A 10,056-nucleotide genomic window follows, 5' to 3' on the forward strand; every position below is an offset into this window, starting at 1 on the left:
CTAACGTTGTGCATAAAAGCTCAAGAACAGCACCCAAACCCTGAGTTCAAGTTCCAGCAAGGCAAAAAAAAAAAAAAAATCGGGAAAAAATTAAGTCTCTGAACGCCGGGCGCTGGTGGCTCACGCCTGTAATCCTAGCTACTCAGGAGGCTGAGATCTGAGGATCGAGGTTCAAAGCCAGCCCGGGCAGGAGAGACTGTGAGACTCCTATCTCCAATAAACCACCAGAAAACCGGAAGTGGCGCTGTAGCTCAAGTGGTAGAGCGCTCGCCTTGAGCTGAAGAGCTGAAGGACAGCACCCAGGCCCAGAGTTCAAGCCCCACGACCGACCAAAAAAAAAAAAAATTAAGTCTCTGATTCCAATATATAGAGCCACTCGTAGGAGCAATATGAAAAGAACATATATATTTGCCCTGTATATTTGCCTGAGAATTTCTTCACCTCCTGAGCAGTATATCTGTTAAATACTCTCCAGTGGAATTGAATGCATTAATTTAGTGGCACTGTGGGTAAAATCCTGAACAAGCCAACCTATTAGCTCAAAGGGGAAAAAGGGTTTTTGGAGGAAAGAATATTTGGCATTAGAAATCATGTTAAACTGCTTTAAGACATTTATTTTCTCACTTAATATTCACAACCCCATTAAGTAGAGTCTGTACCACAGATTCTCTCTCCACTACTAGCAAGGTGCTTCTAAGAAATGCATGCAAGGGAAACAGAGCTGAACCAAGTATCTGTAATACTTGGGTACTTTGCAAGCAACCTGCACCTATTTGGGTCTTATTGGAGGATAAGCAGTTACAAGACAATCAGTAATGGCCCACCAAGGAAGAGGGTACAAAAAGGCAGACCCACAAATGACATTCGAGCAATTTCTAGACTTCAGAGCAGGGGTAGAGAACCTTTTGCTGCTAAGGGCCATTTGAATATTTGTAACATCATTATGAGCCATACAAAATAATCTACAGGAAGGTCAACCTCAGGTAGCATATGACTTCAAGGTCCTTTCATGTTCTCTCCCTCAGCTTAAGAGTAGGACTGGGTCAATTAGGAGTGGCAGCTGTACATGTTTGTGTTTGGGCAAAGAAGAACCACCACATCAGGGAGATGCTTCAGTTACCAGCATTTTCCTTACCGGTCTTAATCTTAAATCTTTTTATGTATAAACAAGAAGGTACAAATTTCTGAGTTTATTGGAGAACTCATCTTCATGGTCAAATAAATACAAATTGGATTATCCAATGTATATCAGAACTAATTATTGCTAATCATTCAAATCTAAAGTTTAAAAAAAGCATTCACAATGTTTCCTTTAGATTGAAAGACGCTCATCTGATTGCCTTTAATATTGTACTACATGTACACACTTTTTTTCATATACACATACCTTAGTTGAGGAGACATCAAGTTACAACTGATGTTTAGCAAATAGAGTATGTGATGTCCCCATTTATACTAGAAATCTACTTTGTAGGGTTTTTTCATTAAATTTCAAATTGATTTCAGGGATTATGAACTCAATGTTGATTTCCTCCCAAAATTATATAATAAGCTATAGCTCTCAATGTGATGGTATTTAGGAGAGCCTTTGTGAAGTAATTAGCTCAGATGAGCTTACAAAAGGTCTTCCGGGGAGCTGGGCCCTGGTGGCTCACGCCTGTAATCCTAGCTACTCAGGAGGCTGAGATCTGAGGATCGCAGTTCAAAGCCAGCCCGGGCAGGAAAGACCGTGAGACTCCTATCTCCAATAAGCCACCAGAAAACCAGAAGTGGCGCTATAGCTCAAGTGGCAGAGCGCTCGCCTTGAGCTGAAGAGCTGAGGGACAGCGCCCAGGCCCAGAGTTCAAGCCCCACGACTGACAAAAAAAAATGGTCTTCCTGGGGGGTTGGGAAGGTGGCTCAGTGGTAGAGCGCTTGCCTTGCATGCCTGAGGCCCTGGGTTCAATTCCTCAGCACCACATAAGCAAAAAGAAAAAAGCTGGAAGTGGCGCTGTGGCTCAAGCGGTAGAACGTTAGCCTTGAGCTGAGGGACAGCGCCCAGGCCCAGAGTTCAGGCCCCATAACCGGACCCCCCCCCCAAAAAAAAAAAAGGATCAAAAAGGTCTTCCGGGCTGGGAAGGTGGCTCAGTGGTAGAGTGCTTGCCTTGCATGCATGAGGCCCTGGGTTCAATTCCTCAGCACCACATAAGCAAAAAGAAAAAACGCCGGAAGTGGCGCTGTGGCTCAAGTGGTAGAGTGCTAGCCTTGAGCTAAAGAGCTGAGGGACAGCACCCAGGCCCAGAGTTCAGGGCCCACAACCGGACCCAAAAAAAATTTATTTAAAAAAAAAAAAGGTCTTCCATATGGAATTAGTGCCCTTATATAAAAGGAGGCCCCAAGAGAGTTTGTACACTCTTGTCCCTCCCCTTCTCTCCACTCTCTCCTCTATCTTCTCCCACTCCCTTCCTTCCTCCTCTGTCCTGATCCTCGTCCCCTACCAAGCACAAAGAGATCATGTGAACACACAGGGAAAGAGCAGCCACCTACAAGCTAAGGGGGAAAGTTTCTGGATGAAGCATAACTTGCTAGCACCATTTTGGAACTTTAGCCCCCAGAACTGTTAAAAATATAGTTTTACCCACCTAATCTAAATAAGTATATTATGACAACCTAAGCTGCAAAAGAAAAAAAAAACTTTTAAATAAAATCACCTATTCAATGCCCTTAATTTATACAGGAAAACTAAAATCCAAAAAAGGAAAATGACTTTTTCCCAAAAAAAACTAAGTTTGTTTGTTTTGGTCGGTCATGGGGCTTGAACTCTGGGCCTGGGCACTGTCCCTGCACTCTTCAGCTCAAGGTGAGTGCTCTACCGCTTGAGCCACAGCGCCACTTCCGGTTTTCTAGTGGTTTATTGGAGATAAGAGTCTCACAGACTTTCCTGCCCGGGCTGGCTTTGATCCTCGATCCTCAGATCTCAGCCTCCTGAGTAGCTAGGATTATAGGCGTGAACCACTGGTGCCCTGCAAAGTTTGGGATTCTTTTGTTTTGTGCCAGACCTGGCACTTGAACTCAGGGCCTGGACAATGTCACTGAGCTTTTTATGTTCAAGGCTAGTGCTCTACCACTTCTAGCTTTTTTTGGTGGTTAAATAAAGGTAAGAGTCTCACTGACTTTCTTACCTAGGCTGGCTTCAAACCTCTCAGCCTCTTTAGTAACTAGAATTTCAGGCATGAGCTACCAGCACCTAGCCAAAACTATAATTTTATTTATTTATTTATTTATTTGTCTTGGGGCTTGAACTCTGGGCCTGGGCGTTGGCCCTGAGCTCTTCATCTGAAGGCAAGCACTCTACCACTTGAGCCACAGCGCCACTTCCAGTTTTCTGGTGGTTAATTGGAGATAAGAGTCTCACGGATTTTCCTGCCCAAGCTGGCTATGAACTACAATCCTCAGATCTCAGCCTCCTGAGTAGCTAGGATAATAGGCTTGAGCCACCAGCGCCTGGCTTAATTAAAAAAAAAAAAAAAAAAAAATTGGGTCTGGGAAGGTAGCTCAGTGGTAGAGTGCTTGCCTTGCATGCATGAGGCCCTGGGTTCGATTCCTCAGCACCACATAAGCAGAAAAAGCCAGAAGTGGAGCTGTGGCTTAAATGGTAGAGCATTAGCCTTGAGCTGAAGAGCTGAGTAACAGCACTCAGGCCCAAAATAAAGGCCCCACGACTGACCAAAACAAAAAAACAAAAAATTTAAATGCAAGTGTGGAATCCTAGCTACTCAGAAAGCTAAAAATCTGGGGCTGGGAAGGTGGCTCAGTGGTAGAGCGCTTGCCTTGCATGCATGAGGCCCTGGGTTCAATTCCTCAGCACCACGTAAGCAGAAAAAAAAAAGCCGGAAGTGGCGCGGTGGCTCAAGTGGTAGAGTGCTAGCTAGCCTTGAGCTGAAGAGCTGAGGGACAGCACCCAGGCCCAGAGTTCAGGCCCCACAACAGGACCCCCCAAAAAAAAAAAAGAAAGAAAGCTAAAATCTGAGGATTCTGGTTTGAAACCAGCACACACAAGCAAAGTCTAGACCTAAAATTACCAAAAAGCCAGAAGTAGGGCTGTGGCTGAAACTGAGTTCAAGCCCCAGTATACTGGTATACTGGTATACCAGTATACTGACACACGTGCGTACACACACACACACACACACACACCATGTCTTTGGTATTTGTCCTTAAACTCCAGTTTTTGCCTTCTCTTTTCTTTTTCTAGGCCTGCGGATCAAATTCTGTGCCTCATACGTACCAGGCAAGTAATCAACCTCTAAACTACACTCCCAGATCACTTGATGGTTCTTTTAAAACTACATGTTAGAGGCTGGGAAGGTGGCTCAGTGGTAGTGTGCTTGCCTCGCATTCATAAAGCCCTGGGTTCAATTCCTCAATACCACAGACACAGAAAAGGCTGGAAGTGGCAGAGGGCTAGTGTAGAGCACAACGAGGCTGGGACAGTACCCAGGCCCTGAGTTCAAGCCCTAGAACTGGCAAATAACAAAATAAAAACAATAAAAAATAAAAAAACTACATATTATCTGTAATTATAAAGTGAAGGGAATGAAGAAAATAATCTATTTCACTTGTTATAAATCATTAGTCAAATGGACTTTAAAATAATCTCTCTTTATCCTAGCTACTCCAGAGGACTGAAATCTAAGGCTCATGGTTCAAAGCCAACCTGGGCAGGGAATTTCAGGTCATGATGCCTGAACTCTGGACCTGGGCAATGTCCCTCAGCAATTCAGCTCAAGGCTAGCACTCTTCCACTTGAGCCACAGCGCCACTTCCGGCCTTTTCTCCTCATGTGGCGCTGAGGAATAGAACCCAGGGCCTCATGCATGCAAGGCAGGCGCTCTACCACTGAGCTACCTTCCCAGCCCTTCATGAAACTCTTATCTCCAAAAGCCTGAAGTAGAGCTGTGGCTCAAGTGGTAGTGCTCTAACTAGCCTCGAGCACAAAAGCTCAGGTACAGCTACCAAGCCATGAGTTCAAGCCTCAGTATTGGCACACACACATACACACACACACACACACACACACACACACACACACACACACACGCACACGCACGCACATCTCATCTGTTTACATATAGCATCTTCATCATACAGAAATTTAAATAGAAAACCTAGTTTCCTGAGTGAACAAATCTCTGGGAAACAGGTTACCTCAAGATGAGATCAAGTACTTGGAGCTGCCCTTTTAGCTTAATCTAATTAATTACTCCTTGATTAAATAAGAACAAAACAATTTGCATTGAAATCCAAATGGAATTCTACCCTATCTCTTTTTTGGTTGTTTTTTTTTGGGGGGGTCTAGTTGTGGGGCCTAAACTCTGGGCCTGGGCGCTGTCCCTCAGCTCTTCAGCTCAAGACTAGCGTTCTACCACTTGCGCCACAGCACCACTTTCGGCTTTCTTCTTTTTGTTTATGTGGTGCTGAGGAATCAAACCCAGGGCCCCATGCATGCAAGGCAAGCGCTTTACCACTGAGCCACTTTCCCAGCCCTCTACCCAATCTCTTAAACAGACTAAATTATCTACCATTTGACCCCACTGGCTCTCCTTACAGACCAGTTTTCCTTCTAGGCCTGCTGAGGATAAGCAGCTCCAACTTGACTGTTTCACTCCTCTAAAAAAATAAAAAAAAAAAAAGGAAGTGGTGCTTGTGGCTCCAGGGGAAGAGCACTAGCTTTGAGCTGAAGAGCTCAGGGACAGCGCCCAGGCCCAGAGTTCAAGCTCCACAACCGAAAGAAAAAAAGAAAATCAACCAATATTACTCATTCAAAACAACATATAAAAACTGTTTCACTGAAACATAAATAGATTTCAAACATTCTAGTTAGAAATAACACAACATGTAAGTTTTCCCACTCACAACTTCAGGCTTTTCTTCCAAACCTGCACACAGCTCTTCAATTCAGACTTGTATGCTTTATTAAATATATTATGATTCTCCCCACTCAAGTCTCCAACTAGGCTTCAATTGAGGACGTGGAAGGAAAACCTAATTATCACTGCTTCAGTGCATCTGAATTTATTTCATTACCAAAATCAACAGCAGGAGCTAGATGCTGTCAGAGAAAGGCAGACGGATATGGGATATAAACTGCTCTTTCCTCTACTCTTCCTCTCTGCACCCCGCCCGTCAAAGTCCCATGGCTGGAAATCATCTTATCATTTTTTTTCACCAGGATGTACTAAAATTAGATGGGAACAAAAGGCCTGACATTTTCATATTAGCAGAGGGGTGAGGAGGCAAATGTGAACAGCAGTACCCACACTCCTCCATATTTAGCCTCTTCCTCCCCAGTCCTTCCTCTGTGAAGCACTCAGCAGGCAACAGCTTAAGAAACACAGTGATGGTTGTATTCTGCTACCATCCCTGACACTATGCTTTATCTACATCAATGGTGAGCAATACAGTTCATAATTCTGCTGGTCAACCACAGTATTTCTATTATTTCCTTCTAAATTACACTGATATTATCCAGATTATGTTAACTGCTGGCTCATGTGTAAATGTTTGTCATTGGGAAAATGGAGACAAGACTCTCTTTTCTTAGAAAGCTTCCAGCAGGCGTGCATAAAAAAATAAAGACCACTCATCATTTGTTAATAAAAATATAACATGAGGAAGTGGCACTATGGCTCAAGTGGTAGAGTGCTCGCATTGAGCCGAAGAACTTGAGGGACAGCGCCCAGGCTGAGTTCAAGCCCTGCAACCAACCAAAAAAAAAAAAGGAAAAATATAACATGAAAGAGTTTAACATCTCTTTAGGAAAATGAGAAAAGTGTTTCTTCTCAAAATTATAAAAATGTGCATTTGGATTTTTTTATAGCTTCCTCTAATATGCTAGGCCAAGTAATTTGCAAATAGGTTAAGGCACAATTGATGGCTTGGATATAAGTTTTCTCACAATGGTGAGAAACGTACATTCTGCCAGCCTATACATCCCAGTATATGAAGTTCCCTTCCATAAAAGTAGCATATTGACACATTCGTGTCTGAGAAATTATTCCTCTTTTTCATTTGGTTTCCCTGAGCCTAAACTATAGGTCCACATATTAACAGCTCAAAATTCAGCTAGAGAAGCCCTTTTTATGCTCAGTCTAATGCACTGTGTTATAAAGGTTTTAAAACTCAGTACCAACTCAAGCTCTTTTTATTCTGGGAGCCCATCTTGACATCTAAGCTGGAAATGAATGATCTTTCAACAACACTCCAGGGATTTTGCTAAGGTCATATTCAATCATTCATTAGGCTTCTTACCCGTTGCTTTTCAGAGTTCCATTGTAGAGCTGGTTTTATTCAGCATTTATGTAGCCTGTGGGCTTGGGTATTTGTCTGCTTAATGTTGAGTTTCATTTCTATGCTCCTAACATAGGAATTCATCAATTGACTAAAGAATTTCAAACTATTCTTCCACTTTTCTAACAAATTGCATGGTGTGTATGAAGAATAAATTAGCATTAATTTTCTTCCATTAAATGTGTTAATAAAACATGCTCTTGCACACCCCCTCCATCTAAGGACATCTCTGTTTCCTGCCTAGCCAAAAGAAATGATAAAGAATTTTCTCATTTTTGTCCACTGTGCAATTGTCTTTAAACTTAGTATGCACCTCACTTGCCACAATCACACTCTAGATCACAGCAGAGCTTTTCCAGTAAAACATACCGGACAAGACTGCTTTCAGAGCCCATCCACGCCCGCCTACAATTAGCTGAAGAGGTTACTACTGTGGAACACAAGACACTTGGTCCCTTGCTTTCAAAGCAGAGGGTTTTCTCTGCAGCATAGAGACTCTAGCTCAGAGAGGCAAAACCAGGAAATCAAATCAAAGTTCCCTCTCTTGGAGACAAACTGATTGTTCCATTTGTACATTTTCTTAATGTAGGCAGGCCCCAGAGAGACAGACACACACATATACAAATAACAATCTGTAAAATAAAATTAAAAAAACACAGTCATAACATTAAGCAGACATATTTAATTTCTTTGTATACTTGCTTAAGAAAAATTATTTCAAGGCTATACAAAAACTCAATTACTAATGTAGGATCCTTAAAAAAAAAAATAAGGTTTCTACTATACCCTAGATGAATAGGAATTGAGGTCAACACGCAGTACTCGATTACAGTGTAACAGGAATATAAAAAATAGTAAGCCAAAGCATATTATTCGCTCAGAATAAACAAGATTGCATGCCCATCACAAATGAAGAAAGGCAAGTTCTTTGCTGCTGTAATTAGGGGTGGAGAATGCAAGACAGTTTGTACATATTTTAAAAATGGCTTTAGTCAAGCTGCCAAGAGCAGTGTCAGGTTTGACTCTCATATACATAAATTGCAATCCCGAAAAGTAACTCTTAACTGTGCACCTGGCTTAAAACAAAATGTTCTGAACACTTTCTATTTATTAATTGGTAGAGCCCACCCAATCAGGCCTCAACTCCCTTTGGACTTGCAGGCGCACTTCCTACACACAGAAGTGGCCTGTTATGCAGCAATAACATCATGGTGAAAAGGAACAATTCTGCACTGGCTCCACAGAGAAATCTCGTTTGCATTTCAAACAAGTTTCCTCAAAATAAATGTCTTTTGATTAAATAAAATGACAATTCCAACTACTTATCCACAGAAAACATCAGTTCCTACATAACTCACTACTCCTTTTTGTAACTGTGTAATTATGCTGTTACATATTTGCACGATTTTTGAAATACTAAACAGAAATGATGGACTTATAGCTTACTTCATTAAGTTAGAGACATTTAATGACCTGTTTTTGTTTCTGTCAGCCTGCTATTCTTTGAAAATATTAGTTTGTTAGACATTTTTGGATCTTCCATTGGTTGTTAATTCAATCCTTAAGAAGCTAACATAGTAGTATTAAAATTATAAGAAGAATGACAATTCCCTTTTACTAGCTCCATATTTCAAAAGAGAAAAAGAATGAATAAAAATAAAAGAAACACGTCCCATGTAGTGTTCTTTCAACAAAAACTCACTCCAATTTTCTGTCAAACTCAATGCCCCAATATACTCATACAAAAAGCATATTTTATTAGACTGATGCTTTAAGATAACATATTGGGCTAGGGATGTGGTTGAGCCCCTGGCCATTCCCATGTGACTAAATATATTTAAAAACTTGAAAATCAAATAATATATATCTAACTACTCAAAAAAAAAAATTTTTTTTTTGCCAGTCCTAGGGCTTGCACTCAGGGTCTGAGTATTGTGCCTGAGCTACTTCTGCTCAAAGCTAACACTCTACCACTTGAGCCACAGCACCATTTCTGGCCTTTTCTGAGTCCTTTATTGGAGATGAGAATCTCATAGACTTTCCTGCCCATACTAGCTTCAAACTGTGATCCTCAGATATCAGCCTTCTAAGTAGCTAGGATTACAGGCGTGAGGCACCAGCACCCAGCTCACTCAAAATTGCAAGAGTATTTATCTACTATTATATTTGATACCAAATGTGAAAAAATTCAGCAAAGACCAGATTGCCTTAATAAATTATAAAATTATATGATTCTTTTTTTTTTGGTTGGTCTTGGGGCTTGAACTCCGCCTGGGTGCTGTCTCTGCGCTCATCAGCTCAAGGTGAGCACTCTACCTCTTGAATCACAGCGCCACTTCCGGTTTTCTAGTGATTTATTGGAGATAAGAGTCTCATGGACTTTCCTGCCCGGGCTGGCTTTGAACCATGATCCTCAGATCTCAGCCTCCTGAGTAGCTAGGATTACAGGAGTGAGCCACCTGCACCCAGCTCACTCAAAATTCCAAGAGTATTTATCTACTATTATATTTGATACCAAATGTGAAAAAATTCAGCAAAGACCAGATTACCTTAATAAATTATAAAATTATATGATTCTATAGTTTAAGATACCATGTCTCAAATATGAGACCCTGAGTTTAAATTATGTAAATAGGGCTGGGATGTAGCTCAGTGGCAAAGCATTTGCCTAACAAGGGCAATGTCCTGGGTTTGATCTCCACTACTAAAAAAGAAAAGACAAAAAAA

This window comes from Dipodomys spectabilis, unplaced genomic scaffold (genome assembly GCF_019054845.1).
Source record: "Dipodomys spectabilis isolate Male_0828 unplaced genomic scaffold, ASM1905484v1 ptg000289l, whole genome shotgun sequence".
In the NCBI taxonomy this organism is placed as follows: domain Eukaryota; kingdom Metazoa; phylum Chordata; class Mammalia; order Rodentia; family Heteromyidae; genus Dipodomys; species Dipodomys spectabilis.